The 18513-nt window shown below is 43.0% G+C and overlaps 1 protein-coding gene across 1 annotated transcript in view; it reads left to right on the top strand.

Moving 5' to 3' along the window:
* Positions 1-18513, top strand: part of CDYL2 (chromodomain Y like 2) — an 87840-nt gene that overhangs the window by 44644 nt on the left and 24683 nt on the right. The window lies entirely within an intron of this gene.

Below are 18513 nucleotides of genomic sequence, written 5' to 3'. Positions count from 1 at the left end.
TCACAGAATTATGCTGTGAGGTCTTGAGCAGCTCAGCACATGTTAATAGTGGTTGCTAATGGGAAGCTTTTGTACCTGAGTGGTCTTTTGGCAGGTGGGGAGATCACAATAGTTTTCCCAATTGCTTCCCTCATTCCCCTTCTTACTACAACCCCTGTTCTCACATGGCTTCTCTCTGTGCTGGTCCCGTGATCCCCAGCATAGCCTTTTTGGTAGTCAAAGGGGATCCCGCTCTTCTCTTTTTCAGCTGTGAAAAAAACCAATTGGGTCCAACCCATGGTATATAAATATGTTTAAAAGGTAAAGGTAGTCCCCTGTGCAAGCACCAACTCATTACTGACCCATGAGAGGGACATTGCATCACGATGTTTTCTTGGCAGACTTTTTTTGTGACGGGGTGGTTTGCCATTGCCTTCCCCAGTCATCTACACTTTACTCCCAGGAAACTGGGTGCTCATTTTACCAACCTCAGAAGGATGGAAGGCTGAGTCAACCTTGAGCCAGCTACTTGAACCCAGCTTCCACCAGGACTGAACTCAGATCATGAGCATAGCTTGGGCTGCATTTTGGAGATTATTTTTCTAATTATAGCTTTTCTGCTTGAAAATGACGATTGAAACAGAGCTTACCACTCTGAGCCACGAGGCTCTTAAATATATTAAATAAAATTAAAATTAAATAATATATATAGCATAACAATATAACAATATATATAACAATATATATAGCATAACAATAGGAGCATCTATAGCCGAAGTCCAGCTGCTTCTAAAAGCTTCAAGAGCCGCACAAGCCAGTCTGTGCTTAATGAGAACTAAAAGGGGGACAGTTGTGTCTCTCGAAGCTCAGAGTCTAAGGGTCTCATGAGCAGAGATCTGAGGTTTCGTTCAGAAAAACTCTCTGGAAATGGTCCCCCCATCCAGTTCCATCACTGTATCATTTTATACATTTGTTTTATTTTGCTTCATAATCTGACATAATTCCAGTTCCAGAACTGGAATTTTCCAACTGCATCATTTTAGAGATTATTTTTCTAATTATAGCTTTTCTGCTTGAAAATGACGATTGAAACATACCATATTCCCTTGACTATTCCAAGTTCCAGACAAATAGCTCTGTTTGTCTCTGGTAACACCCCCCACCCCGCCAAAAAAAACCACAAAGAAAAATGTGGTCCCTGAAGACTGCCATCGCTTGCTTATTGATTTAAAACATCTATAGCTCACCTTTTCATTATAAAACAGACGTCCCCGTCTCCAGATGGGTTACGAGAAATTTAAAATGATGTAAAACAATATAAATAGGCAATATTTATAAATAAATATAAATAGATATTTATAAATAGGCTATCTATTTAAAACACAACCCTGGTGAAAAGAAAACCGCCATTTCCCATAACAACTATCACATGAAAAACATTAAGCAGTTTTATAATTTACCTGAAGCAAAGAACTCCACTTCTGCAGGTACTCCAGAAAACCTGCGCACTAAAGTTGCTCTTGAATAAAATTTCTTCAGCCATCGATATGTCCATAAAGGTGGAGCCAGATTAACTCCCTCGGGACGAACTCCCATGGGAGAGCCTGCCAAAGGAGAATCGCTACACTTAACCAATGAAGATTTCTTGTATCCGCAGACTAGACCGGGTCAGCTGAGACTCCCTGACTCATTAAGAAAGCCTCTGAGTTATGCCTCCTCCCCAATCATAGCACGAAGCAGACCTGCTCTGGTTATCTGCTGGCTCACATTCATCTTGCTCTCCTGTTGACAAGAGCTACCTCTGACGATATCACCGGAGGGCTTCAGCCTCTCGAGCTACCTCAGACGATATCACTGGTGGGCTTCAGCCTCTCAGAAATAAAATATATCAATGCAGCATTAGTTAGGTCATGTTGGAATGGGCTTGGGAAAACAGTGTGGTATAGTGGTCAGAGTGTCAGACTAGAATCTGGAAGAACCAAGTTCAAATCCCCACTCTGCCCTGGAAGCTTTCTGCGTGACCTGGGGTCAGCCAGACCCTCTCAGCCTGATGTACCTCACAGGATTGTTGTGGAAATAAAATGAAGGAGAGGGGAATTATGTAAGCAACCTTGGGGTCCCCACTGAGAAGAAAAATGGGGTTTAAATGAAGTAAACAAACAAATAAATAAATAAATAAATAAATAATAAAACATAGCCTGTTGTGAGAAAATGTAGGTCCAATCCGAACAAGACTAGGGATCAACCACCTTTCATAATCAAAGAGCCAAATGACTTCAGCATTCAGAAAGAGAAATCAACAAAAAGGCAGTATAAGAGAACCCATTTGCATAACTGAAAATATGCAGTTTAATATTACTGGTAAAGGACATGCGGATTAATAATCCATACATTTTCTATAGCCCTAACACTGGTTGTTGTGAGTCCTTCATTAGGAAGGGGCACAGTAAGTAGTAAATATACACAGGCGCACTCTGTTGGACTGTTTTAGTGCACTTGTGTAAACAGTTCATGTTGGGATTCCTGGAAACTGTTCACTTTTATTATTTCCCCTTCTGTATTGCATCTTTAAGAAGCCCTTTAATCCCCTAAAAATCGTTTGCCTGCCATTCCCTTCCCATCCTTGTTATTCTAGCCTCCCACCTAGCCCTCTACTAAGCCGTCACCTAAATACCTGGTTTTCTTTTTTAATGAGCCGTGTTTAGGTTCATACTGAGCCCCATTTAGCTGTAAGTCCGTAGATTGCAGACCTCGGAACTTATTCCAGTTAATGGAATGAATGACTTAAATTTAAGCCTCGAGCAAGTTCCATGATCACTAACCAAAGATTGAGGTCACAACGATCTGGCCACCCAGATTCTTGCCACAGTAACATTGAGGCTAGACTACTGTAATGCACTTTACATTGGTCTTCCCTCAAAATCAACTCAGAGACTCCAGTTGCTGCTGAACTCCATGGCTTGGTTATTTTCAGGAATAGATTGAGCATCGTATTACTCTTATTCTCTCCACTGGCTGCCCATCAGTTATCAGGCTCAATTTAAGGTGTTGTCTATCACATGAAAAGCCCTTCATGGCCTTGGTCATTCATTACCTGGGAAAAGGACTGTTTCCCTCCCTATGCCCCACCATGGCAGCTACCTGTACAGATGCATTCTCCATTGTAGCCCCCACCTTATCGAACGGTCTGCCTGTTTAGGTTAGGAAGGCCCCTCCTTTCCTGGTTTCCTGCAAACTATGCAAAGCTCAAGAGAGCTTTTCTATACAGATGATAAGGCTATACTGCAACAAAATGGTTCAGAAAGATATTTGGGTAAAGAGTTAAGAGACCGCAGTCTGTACTGCTGTGCATAGTTTGTAATAATGATAATATCATTCAATTTGTATACCGCCCTTCAAAACAACTTAATGCCACACTCAGAGTGGTTTGCAAAGTGCGTTATTATTATTCTCACAACAATCACTTTGTGAGGTGGGTGGGGCTGAGAGAGCTCCGAGAGAGCTGTGACTGACCTAAGGTCACCCAGCTGGCTTCAAAGGGAGGAGTGAGGAATCAAACCCGGTTCTCCAGATTAGAGTCCTGCCACTCTTAGGCTGCTTCCACACACGTTGGATAATGCACTTTCAATGCTCTTTAGTGATCATTTGGAACTGGGTTTTCATGTGTGAAACACAAAATCCACTTCTAAAGGATAACTAAAGTGCATTGAAAGTGCATTATCCAACGTGCGTGGAAACAGCCTATGTCTCTACTCTTAACCACTCTCTTATACTGTCTGTTGTTGCAAGTAGAATCCTATCATGTAATTTTTGCATCATTTAAAGTGTCATGTTAATACTTATGTTTTGCTTCAGTTCTGTTTAGATTTCTGATTAGTTCCAGTTTTCTACAATTGCATTGTCTATTGGATGTCCCATCAAGTTAATTGCATTGACTTACTCTGTGTAATCTGCCTTGAGTCTAAGTAGGAAGGGTGGGCTATAAATAATGTAAATAGATAAATAAAATGCTGGGAGTTCCAATCATACAAACAGCAAAAAGCTATGAAAACCACAGAGATGAAACATTGTGGTCAACCATACAGTTGTCCATACAATCAACTGCAAGCAATAGAATCTACAGAATAAAACAGATTCAAGGAGGAAAAACACCACATGCTCTCCAAAAAGATATAATTTTTTTCACAGGTTCCTAGAAGGGCAAAATGGAAGAGGTCTTCCTCCCCATCTGAAAACCAGCTGGAGACCCAATCAGGTCCAGCCCTCTTACAATTAGAAAAAAAAATCCTGTTAAGTGCTAAAGTAGTGTTTCTTATGAATTATTAGCTCTTTATTTTCTTCCAGGTAGTTTTGTCCCCCCGTGGGGAGGGGCCGTGGCTCAGGGGGAGACCATCTGCTCTGCACACAGAAGGTCCTAGGTTTAACCATCGGCATTTCCAATTAGAAGGATCAGGTAGCAGGTGATAGGAAAGTTGCTCATCTGCAGAACTGTGGTACATGAACTGGCGGTTCGTCAGAGCTTTTAGGCTAGTTTGTTTGGTTCGTTTTTTGGTTCGTCACTGCAGACAGCCTGGTGCCGATCAATCAGTTTCCTAGACAACAGGGGGGATGGGCTTTCTGCAGCCCCGGAAGTGACCTTCTACTGCCCCAGAAGTGATGTATTCACGTACCAAACAAACCAGTTCACCAACTGGGATAAGTTCGTAAATGTTTGTTACCATGTGGAACCACAAACTGCATGGTTCAATTTTCCTGGTTTGTGACCATCTCTAGTCTCTCAAACAGTAAGAATTCTGCTCAGTTTTGGTGACTTTTAAACATGATATGCAGTTAGATTTGTTATTGGGGTTCACTGATGGCCACTTTTCTCTCCCACGTTCAGATCTCCTTGGTGAATCCATAAGTATACCAAAAAAAGACCCTTAGTAAATACCTTGGAGGTTGTCATGCAGAAATTCATGGAATGTGTATAGGGAGGTGCAATTTTTTTAAATTTTTAAATTAGTTTCTGAGTTATGTTTATAATTTTTTGTTCTTGTATTGCACATAGAGGTGACAAGGAATATTCATAACTCCTAAATCCCATTCATCTCTTCTCAAAGCCAAGCAATCCCAGCATCTTCATGTTCTCCTAATAAGGAAGTCTATGCCAATTTCCAGATATTTTTGCTGATCTTTCTTCAATCCTTTCTTTTCCCATTATATCCTTTCAGTGATTATGAGATCAGGATTGAGCACACTATTGCAGGAAAGGATATCATAGTGATGCGTTCTTCTCAGTGTTGCAGGCTCTCATTTTCTACAGTCTTCATGGGTTTTTTTTTAAGTCTTTTATCACTCACACAAAGCAGAAGTCTTCAGATGTCCACTGCAACTCTCAGTTCTCTTCCCTTTTTCAGATTAACCATTTCAGTTTCAGCCATTTAATACTCTGATCTATTTTCATGTTGCCTTGCCTTTCTATGGATTAGTTAACAGAGTCAACATGTAATCCTAAACAAAGTTACACCCTTCTAGGCCCATTGACTTTGATGAGTTTAGAAGGATGTAACTATGTTTAGAGCTGCACTGTTAACTAGTTTGGGCTATGTTTTCCCCTGAAAAATGCATCAGAAAGATCTTTTTGGAAAACTTTCTTGTGGCATACTTCTGGATGTACCACAAGCCACCCGGGCTCTAGCTTCATTGCCAAAACTGTGCTTTTTAAAAAACTTCTTATCACTGTTCAAGAAATCACCTCTTGCACTGAATCCACACATCACTAGATATTATATATATTTACTTTTTACTAATATCTGTTTACTAGTTACTACTGTAATTTGCCTCCTGGATTTTCCTGCCTGGATGGGACAGTATCATGTCCAGAGATATACGGATTCTCCCTATTTTGCCTTCTAGGTGGGTTGAGGCTGTGGCTCTGTGACAGAGCATCTGTTTTCATTAAGAAGGTTTAAGGTTCAAAGGATCAAAGGTTCAAATTTGAAAAGATCAGGTAGAAGGTGATGTGAAAGACCTCAGCCTGAGACCTGGAGAGCTGCTGCCAGTCCGGGTAGACCAGACTGACCTTGACAGCCCAGTGGTGTATAAGGCACCCTCATGTGTTCATATGTGTCCTTAGTAAGGTTTTCAAACAAGCAGCCATCACCTAACTCCAGGTATACCTGGGGTTTAGCAGATTTCTTGAAGTGTAGCAATTGAGTTTCCAGGCCCTTATTGAGCTTTTCCTAGAAATTCAAAAGGAAAAAAATATACTTTACCAGTTGCTCATAAGGTGTCAGTAATGCACAAAAGACACCTCAAAGCCTACTCAAGTCATTCCAGTTGTACATAATAGGTAAATCTCAAAGGAAAATCAGGAGTGATTTTTTTTCACTGTTGGATCAGGATTTTCTGTTTGTTTAATGCTGCTGATTGAGAAAGAAATTTGGAGAGGTGCTATCAGCATGCAAAGAATACCCAGTGCATTCTCTCACTGCCTCTCTTTCTCTCTCTGTATTTCATTTCTGTGGGCTTTATTCAGTCTCAATAGGGACAAATATGGGCGAGCTCAGTGAATCTGGATTATGAAAAACTGCATTTGGGAACGTGATCCATGAACACACAGATTGGTGGTTCCAACAGTAAATATCTGTCTCCTGCATCGTATGGAAACAAAAGTGTATAAAATTCAGAATGCAAACTAGGAATGTTAGAATTCTTCCTCAAGGGAGGAAAAATCTTTAGATATACTGAACTAGCCTGTCAGGAAAACTTCTAGGCTAGAACCTCTTCTCTGATATCCTGGTTTTCTATACTCTGGGAGTTTGATAAGAGAGAGCATTCAGTCTTGCAGTCTCCAATCTGTTGTCTGTATGATGAGTTGACTCCATACTTGGTTCATTTCCCCTATTAAACTTGAACTGTGGGGAGCTACTGTCTCATAAAATCCAACACAGTGTAATGGAAAGTTCCATCCATTACTACTAAAGGAGGCAAGTGATTGCTCTCTTTTCCAAGAGCCTTCAAAGGTCTTGAATCCAGTTCTGTTGAACTATGGAAATCTGGGTGCGAATCCTTGGGAAACTAGATTCCTGGATTCGCGGGAACCACATGGGCTAATAACCATGCAGGTCAGGGGGCTTCCCTTGGGAGAGTAAATGGGGCAAAATCACCCTCTCAGCTCTCTTCCATTAATGGTCTTCTGAGGGAAGAAGGAGGAGTCACCCATGTGATTCTTAGTCCATGTAGGGCCATGTAGGGCCCATGACCTCAGGAATCTAGTTTCCCAGAATTGGGAAGGATGGATAGGCAGAAAGGGAACAAGAGAAGATAGCTTCCACTGGCAGATCACTGGATCCAATCCATTATTTTGTTGTAATCCTAGCAAAAGCTCAGAATGATATTAATATCCCTTTATTACTCAAAAGGCCCTGACCTGGATGGCCCAGGCTAGCTTACTCTCATTGGATCTTGGGCTCTACGCAGGGTCAGCCATGGTTAGTACTTGGAAGGGAGACCACCCAGAAAGTCCAGGGTCACTTCACAGAGGCAGGCAATGGCAAACCACCCCTGCTCATCTCTTGCCTTGAAACCCCCGTGATGGGGTCACCCTATGTTGGCTGCAACTTGATGGCACCTTACGCACATATTACATAGGAAGACTGAGACTGAGACACAGTAGCTTGCCTAAGGCCACATAGTGAATCTGCAACCAAAGTCAGATCTGAGCCAGGGACCATCTAGACCACAGCACATTTCTCTTAGCTCCTGCACTACAGCAGCTCCAGCGGGGCTCCTTTCCTTGAACAAATGTTAAGATTATTTGCATTGCTACGGGGATGCTGGAACAATGCATCAAAGTAGCAGAGTATTTCTGGATGGCTCTGAACAAACAGACAAAACCCTGAGAATTTTCTTTAGGAGAAACGTACTCTGCTATTCACACTCCCACTCCATTCGCTTCCCTCCTGTTTTGTTTTCTTGCCTCACCGCTTTCGCTCTGGTCTCTTTCACCCGAGCCAGCAGCAGCAAAGCCGATCTGAGTTTTGATGCCTGCATTCTTCATCCCTGGGCTCGCTTCCTCAGCAAGTTCATGGCTCGCCAGGTCAGGATTCCAGCTGGTATTGCTTTGCAGTGTCCAAGACACACAAATGCCGCAGCCAAGCCGGTGAAGAGAGATGAGGCAACCAGCTTGAAATAGGGGAAGGAGAGAAGCAGCAAAAAGGAAGAACCTGTGGCCTAGCCAGAAAAGAGCTGGTTAGACCACAGGTTAAATGCCATGTCGATGGACCTTTCGACTGGAGGGGTCTGACAAACCCAAGACCTTGCCAGAAGGGAAACGTAGGGCACCACAGCTCTTGCAGTGGGTCTTATACAGTGTATGTGGCCTTTACTTCGAATAAGGACTAAGACTGCCATATAGAAAATAAGGAGTATCTTATCTGGGATGTAAGGAGGTGGTGGCAGCTACCCTTTGTTGCTTCCAGGTTGTACCCAGAAATGACATAGCAATGTTACTGATGTCACCTCCACCTCCCATATCCCTGCCCACAGCACTCCCACAAGTTACCATAGGAAACCTAGGCTGATTAGCCTGGCAACCCTAGACACATTCACCCCAGAAGGGTCATCACACCATCGCTCTGATGGTGCCTCCAGTCTCCTATTAGGTTACAGCCAAGGCTTTTTTTCAGCCAGAATGCAGCAGAACACTGTTCCGGCACCTCTAGAAAATGGTAGTGTGACCATTAAACTTTAAAATCCCCCCCTTGCTCCAACTGACTGCCAAGTCAGCTGGAGCAAGGGGGGCGGTATTTAGGGTTTAAAGTTTAAACTTTAAAATCTCCCTCCCCCTTACTCCAACTGACTACTGACAGTCAGCTGGACCAAGGGAGGGAATTTAAAGTTTAAACTTTAAAATCCCTCCTCTTGCTCCAACTGACTGCTAACAGTCAGCTGGAGCAAGGGAGAGAGTTTAGAGTTTAAAGTTTAAAGTTTAAAATCAAACCTTCTGACAGTCATCTGGAGCAAGGGAGAGAGTTTACAGTTTAATGTTTAAACTTTAAAATCCCCCCCTTGTTCCAGCTGACACAGTGGTTTAAATGCTCCTTTCCATGCCGCTGGCCAGCAGAAGAGAGAAGGGGAGGGGGCATAATGGGGGGACAAGACTGAATTGGTTGGGATCAGGGAGGAAAAGAGATGGAGAATGGGTGTGTGGATTAAAACCAGGAGGAGTAATTGGAGGGGGAAGAGAGAGAATGGATTGGGAGCAACGAGGTAAAAAGATGGAAAATGGGTTAAGAGGGGAAGACTGAAGGGGGGTAACAGGGGAAAGAGACAACGGATTTGGCGCAAGGAAGCAAAGAGCAGGTAAGGAATCAGAAAGAGTGGGTGGATTGATCAAGAAAAAAAGAGTGACAGGAGGGGTGGAGAGGGGGAAAGAGTGAAGGGGTGGAGGAAAGAGAGAAGGGGTGTTAAAGGGGAAAAGAGACAGAAGGGGTTGGGAGGAGGGAAGCTCCCAACCCATTCTGTCTCTTTCCTCCTTTAACACCCCTTCTCTCTCCTCCACCCCTTCACTCTTTCCCCCTCTCTTTCCCCCCCTCACTTCCTGCCACTCTTCCCCTCTTAACCCACCCACTAATTCTCCATCTCTGTACCTTCCCACCTCAGACCCATTCTGTCTCTTAATTCCTTTAAACCCCTTTATCTCTTCACTACTCTTTCCCCCTGTCCACCACCCCCTGTCACTCTTACCTTCTTAACCCACACACTCATTTTCCATATTTTTACCTCTCTATTCTCAGCCCATTCTGTCTCCTTCCCTCATGAACCCACCCTTGTCCCCTTCCCTTCTTCTCTCTGTCCCTTCACTCTTCTCCCTCTCCGCCACCTCCTCTCACTCTCCCTCTTAATCCACCCACCCATTCTCCATCTCTTTTCCTCCCTCTCCTCAATCCATTCTGTCTCCTTCCTCCTCGTCTCTTCCCTTCACCCTTTCACTCTTTCTCCCTTTTCTCCACCTCCTGTCACACTTCCCCTCTTAACCTACCCACCCATTCTCCATCTCTTTACCTCCCTGCTCCCAGCCCATTCAGTCTCTTTTCCCCATTATGCCCCCTCCCCTTGTCTCTTCCCTCCACCCCTTCAGTATTTCTCCCTCTCTGCTCCCATTTAAACCCAGCTGGCTCGCTTCAGGTGCTTGGTGGGGAAGTCCCCACCAGGCAGCTGAAGCCGGGGTTTAAATGCCCCTTTCCATGTTGCTGCACAGTGGCACAGAAAGGGACATTTAAACCCAGCCAGCTTGCTTCGCCCTGCGTGATGATGTCACTTCTTGGAAGTGACATCATCACGTGGTCCCAGGAGCACGCACATGCTTTGAACATGCACATATGGTGCATGTGAGTTTCACCACCTCTTTTCCCAGAAAAAAATTTCCTGGTTACAGCCACTGAATAGTAATCCCAATTTTTATCCTATCTTTCCTCCAGTGACTTCAAGGTGGCAGACGTGATTCTCCTTCCATTTATTGTCATGACAACCCTGTGAAATAGGTCATGTTAAAAGAGATTGGTCCAAAGTCACCCAGCAAATTTCATGACAAAGCGAGTAATTCGACCTGGATCTCCCCGGACTTAGTACAACAGTCTAACCAGACAGTCACACTCCCCAGGCTTAGTCCAACAGTTTAACTACTATACCAGGCTTTGGCCTGTTTCAGCAAGGTGTTTCTTAAAATTTCTGCCAAGAACATCAAGAGTCTCCCTTGCAAAACTACTCTTACTAGGGTTTCTTGGGGAGAGGCAAACTGAGAGCCAGTTTGGTGTAGTGGTTAAGAGCACCAGGACTCTAATCAGGAGAACCAGGTTTGATTCCCCACTTCTCCACTTGGAGCCAGCTGAGTGACCTTGGGTCAGTCACAGCTCTTTCAGCCCCACCTACCTCACAAGGTGATTGTTGGAGGGATAATAATAACATGTTTTGTAAACCGCTCTGAGTGGGTGTTGTCCTGAAGGGAGGTATATAAATCCAATGTTGTTATATTTAAATATGAAACCAGCATTCCCATGATCCTCTGCAGCCAGGGGTGGCCATCCGATCCAGTCAAACTGGAAATTGTCCTTTAATTTGAGCTGCTGCCCTGAACACACCAAATTTAGTCCTCTCAGCCAACAGCCAGCAGATGTCAAAAAGTTCCCTTCGCTGTTGCCCAGCCCATGTTGGCCCAACCCTTGATAACATACAGAGCATCTGTTGAGGTTTCTCTGGCTCACAGCGATATTCTGTCGCCTTCTGATGGCATTGGCGGTCTGTTATCACATTGCTGTCTGCTCCTTTCATGATACTGTCATCGAGAGTGATCATTGTGTCAACTTCCTCGACAACACTTTTTAAAAAAATCCCTTCAATTGTCCTCTTTCTCTCTCTCTCTGTGCTACCTGCTAAAGAATACCAGTTTCGTGTTTTGTAGCACACTGTTCCTTTCTTTTACTTTTCTATTCCAGGGGCAATCTTTAATCACAATGCTAGTTTCAGTCCCAAGTAAGTTCATATTTGTTTCTATTGCTTTGGGGAATACAGTGGATACGTTTCTGCCACAAATATTCCCTTTGCTAGATCATACTTTGAGGCTGAACAAATTATTGTGTGTTTTTTTCAGTATCCCACAGAGAGTTTAAGATTCAGGGCAAGGACTGCAAGCACAGAACTGTTTTGTAGCTAGACTTTGCTAGTATTTTGAGTCACCTCGTTTTTGAAGTCTAGGGCAGCCATTACAGGATCAAGTTTGTCACAAAAGCGTTCTGAGAGACCCGGGGCAATTTTGTCACATCTTTTTATTTCAATATGTTTATTTTAAAATGCCTGTTCCGCTGTCTCCTGCTCACAACGTAAGTGACTGCTTGCCAAAAATGTTGAAAAGCATTTTTAAAAATGAAAGACTGAACAGCCATTAAGGGTTCTCTTGAAGTAATAAAACCATCAATCACAAAAAAAGGTTCTAGGAAAATAGGAAAATACAAGACCTCCAGAAAGCTGCTGCTGAAGGTAACCTACAGACCCTTCAGCTGTCCATTCCAGAGGACTACTGCAATGACACAAAATGCACGTGATCTCGCCAGTATAGTTACCACAAAGTCTTGTCAAGCAGTAGGAGAGCAAGCAGGCCCTGAGACGCCGAGACAACTTTCCAAAGCAGCAGCGGTTCCCCCAAATCAAGAGCATATCCTTGAAAATCTCCAAGGCATATTCTTCGCAGTGACCAATATTCCATTTATCGGCTGGCCACATCCTAAAAGTGCCTCTCTTTCCACCCTCTGCTCACAGAACCAGGCCAAATATCAGTCTCTAATCCCACTCTGACGTAATCTTCATTTATTTACATATTTAAAACATTTTATTAGCCACCTTTCTACCTTACAGCACTCATGGTGGCTTACAAAGTAAACAACACAACAAATATAAAAATACATTAAAAGACCATGATTTAAAATCACAATTTAGAACTACCCAAAAATAAACTACTCAAATGCCGCCCTGAGTAAAAATATCTTTAGCAGCCTCCTGAAGATTGAAGGGGGAGGGGGCAGGCACACTTCCTTGAGGAGATGGTTCCAGATGGTTCCATAATTGTAGGGCTTCCACCAAAAATGCCTTCTCTCTTGTACCTACCAGATGAGCTTCTAGGTTAATAGGACAGTCAGGAGAGCCTCTCCTGTGACCCTTGATGAGGTACCTTGCCCACCGATCAGCTTTTTTGTTGGCATCCAAGCTGTCAAACAAAACTGTATGTGGTCCATAACTGTATGTAACTAGCAACCTGCTTATCAGAATTATTTGGTAGAAGACTGAGAACGCTTCATGTTACCAGTTGTAAGGTAGAGTGGCCACTTTATTTTCAGAACAGCATCTTTGTGCTTTTCATCATAGCTGCTTTTACTCAACAAACTAGACATGTTAAAGGGTAATTTGTGAATTTATTTATTAAATGTATTCATTAGAATATTTATGTCCTACCTTTCTTCTTGCTTCAAGGCAGCCAGTAGGTCTTCTGCTGTTTTAGAAACTGCAAAATAGTAGCTGTGGAAGAGATATTTGTATTGCAGCCATTGCATGGGTGGGAAGGGAGTAAACTGTTTCTTCCATGCCATTTTTCAATCTGTCACACATACCCCAGGCTTACTGTTTAACCAATAGGGGGAACATATAGGTATCCATATGTTACCTATATATTTTTCCTCAGGGTGCGGTATAAACCATCAGGTCTTATTGGGGAGGGACGAATGATATCTCAAAAATGGCATAGAGAGAAAGGATGTAGTCCTCTGTGTCATAGTTTTTATTTGAATCTCCCTGTTTTTCATTTTTAAAGGAGATCCGTTTATGGAAACTCCTGTCATCAAATCTAGTTTAACACTATTATACAGGCAGTTTAACCCATGCAGCTTTCCCCTTCCCTTGTGCCCCAAACCAGGAAAGTCTGTACCTGTTGAATTTTGAGATATTCTGAACAGCTGTTAAAGGGTCAGAGAAAACAGCAAATGTACTGTGAGACGATTTCAGCAGCATCAGATTATTTTCCCTCCATTTTCCCTCCATCCGATGCATAAAGCTGTCCAATTCTTGAAGGGCATAACCTGATGAATCTCATTTGTTTGCTTCTGTTGATCATTTTGGGAGATCGAGGCAGGCTGTGCCATTGCACAGATTAGGCAGATTATCCTGAATGCATAAAATAGCCAATTGTGCACTGCCTAATTGTCCATCACACATCACCTTGTGGAGTCTCTTCTGCTTTCGCTTTTCTTAAGATCCCCTGCGGGTTTGGCATTAGCTTAATCTCTTTCCTCCTACGCATCTCCTTTCACTTTTGCTCAGCAGACTGCTGTGTGGTGAAGATCCTCTGCTATCACCCCTCCAACCTGCCTGCGAGGTCCACTTCTTGAACAAACAAAGAAAAAACAATGAAGGAGGGTAGCCTGAGAGCCAAGCTACAAGTGACGCCTGACACAGGTTGGACACTTGTCAGCTTCCCTCAAATTTTGATGGGAAATGTAGGCATCCTGGTCTTGCAGCTGTAATGGAGAGCCAAGCTGTAAAACCAGGACGCCTACATTTCCCATCAAAACTTGAGGTAAGCTGACAAGTGTCCAACCTGTGTAAGGCGTCACTTGTAGCTTGGCTCTGATTGCCACGGGTGTTGTGTTAGAGTCCCCTTAAGGATTAATCCCTCTACCGTCTTCTCTTACTATCTGTGCTTCCAACAGCCACTGCTTCTCCCTAGTAGTATCTTGGTTGCCAGTGTGGTATCCTCAATTCAGCCTTCATCTGTTATCTTGTTTCTGATGTTCTGGAGTTCTTCAAACGTTGCTGTATATGAGCTACTTGTACTTCCTTAGACCTCATAGGATGCTAGGAAAGATGCCAGAACTGGACCAGTAGACTCTACCACTCTCTGAATTTTAAGGCCAAGCTACAAATGACGAATGAGACTTGAACGGCAAGTGGACCAAGTGGAGAGCAAGTGGTGGGCAAGTGAACAGGGAGAAATACACTTGCTGTTCAAGTGTCATTCGTCACGTGTAGCTTGGCCCTTATTTCTGTGCTTACTATGGTGCCCTCATGATCTTCGTATTATGAAATAGGGTTAGAACAAGGAAGACCACACCCCTTGGTGCCCTAATGATCTTCCTGTTGTGAAATACATCCTCTGGTTAAAGCAAGGAAATTTCTAATTGCACCACAGAGGGTGGAGCCCATAAACCCCTGACATTCAAAAATGCTTTGTTGTGAAGTGAAAACTTTCTTGGCCAGTGGAGGGGGTCTGTGGTGTTTTCCATTTTGCTCTGACCTCTCTAACTTTCTGGCAGGAACTTGAGGTTAAAGAATTAACGGGAAAGTTCCCTCATAAGAAAGAGGGGGCTGCTATCTAGGAACTCTCAGCAAGGATAATAGGAGCAGGGAGCTCAGAAGGAAGAAGAGCGTTGCTCCTTCCCTTTCCAGTGCTTGCAAGTGCCAATTCAGTCCCTGGCAGGAAACTCAGGTATTCGATTAGGAAAAGGCTTCTGTTTTGGATCCTGGATTGCTGCCACCTGTCAGAGTAGACAGGTCTAAGTTACATGAGCTATGGCACAAGGCCATGCGCTAAGTTGATATATTTCTGTGGGCCATGGTCGCTCCTCTTGTTCTCTTCCTCCACCTCCGCTCTTTATTTAGGAGTTCTTGATGTGTACCGAAATGCCTAATGATTCATATTTGTGGGGCATCTCTCGCTTATCAATTCCATTAACAAAATTGTAGTTGATTAATCATGAAAGCTTTTGTTGCTCAGCTTTCCATATGAGTCAAGCAATAGTGCTGAAGAAAGGTGCATCGTTTCTTTGCTTTTAGGTGACAGCGTGCATATGTGTCACAGCAAGAACTCCATCTCAGAGAAGGAGGAACGCTGCTTCTAAGATGGTGCCTCCCTCCCACTCTTACTTCATCCAGGGTTGCTAACCTCCAGGTGGTAGCTGGAGATCTCCCAGAATTGCAGCTGATCTCCAGGTCACAGAGATCAGTTCTCCCGGAGAAAATGGCTTGTTTGGAGGGTAGAGTCTATCGCATTATATACCCTGTTGAGGTCTCTCCTCTCCCCAAATGCCACCTTCTCCAAGCTCCAACCCCCAAATCTCCAGGAATTTCCCAATCTGGAGCAGGCAGCCCTGATTCTATTAGCTCTGTAATAACAAAAAGGATTCTCCTCACACTGAGACACATAAGACCTTACTCGCAGCATATTTGTGTACGAGCAGCAGGAGAGAGTATTGCAGTGATAACTAGCAACAACTTCAAACCACGAAATCTTATTAAGTAATATTAATAACATCAATAATAAACAACAATGTAAAACAGTGTCTTATTTGTACTTGTAACAACAAATTATGTACTTCTATATGGTCATACGCAATCAATTCAGCTACAGAATGTATACTCAGTACACACAAGGAGAAAACCTTTTAAAGTGGCATGTACCTATATGAACCGTTTCTACAGAGGTAGCTCATATCTGTATTATAAAATGCTAGTGCTTCAAAGTTTCCTCCAATACAAAATCCATTTATAGCATATTGCACAGAAATCCATAAAGTGCATCTGTATAGAAAGCGCCATTATACTACGCATCTCAACAAGTCAAAATATTGTATAATTCATGTCTATTCCTTCCTTGTGGTAGCTAAGGATCCATGAATGAAAGTTCAACTATACAGTTCCATAGATCTTTATATTTCATGTGCATAGAAGTAACATTTCTCTTACCAGTCCAACGTTGCACTGGAAAAAGAAATGTTACTTCTATGCACATGAATGAGACTTGGATACCTGACTGTGATTCTTTGACAAAGAATTCTCTTGAAACGGGATATTGGATCTAGACGCTCCGTCAGAATCTTCAATCACATCTTCAATCACAGCCATCTATAGAATCATCAATCACAGCCATCTATGGAACTTTATATTACTGTGCTTATAGATGCCCAGGCTGTACACAGATATGTGTGTGCCCACAAGTGGTGAACATGCCTAGGAGAGCAATAAGAGCGGCACAGTCAGTCACAAGCAGGGTGCAGGACAAACAAGCTCCTTCCTGCTCCCTCTCTTCACAAGTTGGCCTGGTAAACAGGTATGTCATGACTATAGGGCAATATACTTTTGGCATTATAGTATGGATCAGCCCCGCAGGGTTGTTAAGAGGTTAAAGTGGAGAAAGGAGAACTGTATGCGCTGCGCTAAGTTCCTTGGTGAAAGGGCAGGATTAAAATACATGACACAGATAGGTAATTCAGTATTTTTCAAAGTGTGTTTCCTGTAAATACAGTTTCCAGGAAAAATATCAAGGGTTTCTAAGTGATAAGGTCCAAAAGCATCTGTTTGATCACTGGGAGGAAATGGTATGGGTGTCTCCCACGTTTATAGGTTTTAAAAACCCCTAACAATAGCTAGCTGTTCTACTTGATAAGGGAGTGCATTCTTGGCTAACTATCTTATAACTTCAAACGCCTTACAAGGTTATCTATGCTTGAAATGTCTTCTTAAAAGACATTAAAAACTGTTGAGTTCATTCTTGCTACTGTTTATCTTAACACAGTCTGCTTAAAAATAGAGATTACGAGTTTCTCACACGTAGGAATGTCTTTTGGGCCTCCATCAATACACCCCATCTTTGACTTATATCTTCACTTTTGTGAAGTTAGACATTCATATCATTCTGAGATGATCCTGCACCCAGGCCTCAGCTCATAATATCTATTGCTATGGGTTAGATGGTTTCTAACCTACAAAAGGCCATAAAATTGTGTTACTTCTTTTTGTCTTGCCCCTCTCCAAGGTTATTCTATTCTGGGTCTCTAAACTCCCTTTTTGTCACGTTGAGCTGAAAAGCCAGGTTAGCTCTTTTTGTGTGCAGAGAGATCTTCCATGATCTTTTTGGTCAAGTCTAACAACTGTTCTCCAATATTTCTGGCCAGATCCATCCTACTGTGGTCCAGCCCACTGTTCCTCAACCTTTCCAGACCTGAGATCTACTGATCATGGGACCTACTGAGCTTCAAGACCATTACAGGAAGTCACAAGACATCACAATGTCAGGAGCCAGACTCCAGTTTAGACTGGAATGACTTTGCACGGGATTAGAGCAAGGGTAGCCACATTAGTCTGTATGTAGCAGTAGAAAAGAGCTAGGGTCCAGTAGCACCTATAAGACTAAAATTTGTGGTAGGGTATGAGCTTTCATGAGTCACAACTCACTTCTTCTTTATCTGAAATTCTTTATCTGAAGAAGTGAGCTGTGAGGAAAGCTCAGACCCTACCACAAATTTTGTTAGTCTTATAGGTGGTACTGGACTCGTAATCTTTTCTTCTGCATAGGACTGAAATGCACTGCGGGAGAGCTAGGGAGAGTAAACACAAGGAGGTGTGCTTTAGCAAGGAACAAGTCGAGAGTCAAAGCCCTGGAGGAACCCTCTCCATTTTTGAGTAACCTCGCTTTACAGGCCTGATGTTCTCAGCAGGCATGCAAACATAGGCAGGAGATGGTGGCCCCCTATTCCCAATCTATGCTCAGTTAGAATCAGTTCCTTCTAAAAAAGGCAACTCTGTATAGCTTCCAGTCCAGCAGAGTCCTGGTTCTCTTTTTATTTGACTTATACCCTGCCCTTCTAGTTCGCAGGAAGGGAAAGGGTATAAGTCAAGTCAAATAAATAAATTCTAGAGTGCACTTGTATTATCATACATGGCAACAATAAAGCCCAACAAGACAGTGTGATTTGTGCGTGCACCCTAGAGCATGTCGTCATAATCTTCTGTTCTGCCTTGGAGTCTCCTGGCACACATGTCAAGGTCAAAAATGTCCCCTAACAGTCAAAAATCTATTCTCTTGCATTTCAAGAAAGGCTTTAAGAAACGAAGTATCTTGGGGAAGGGGAAGAAATTATCGAAGTGTTGCTTTATTACGAAGTTGGTTTTAAGCGTGGAGGTAGTTCGTTGTTCTCAACTGGTTGCGCGTCAGTGTGCATAAATGAT

The sequence above is a fragment of the Eublepharis macularius genome, chromosome 16 (assembly GCF_028583425.1).
Source record: "Eublepharis macularius isolate TG4126 chromosome 16, MPM_Emac_v1.0, whole genome shotgun sequence".
In the NCBI taxonomy this organism is placed as follows: domain Eukaryota; kingdom Metazoa; phylum Chordata; class Lepidosauria; order Squamata; family Eublepharidae; genus Eublepharis; species Eublepharis macularius.
The sequence above is the reverse complement of the archived record's forward strand: the minus strand, read 5'-3'. Positions and strand labels throughout refer to the sequence as shown.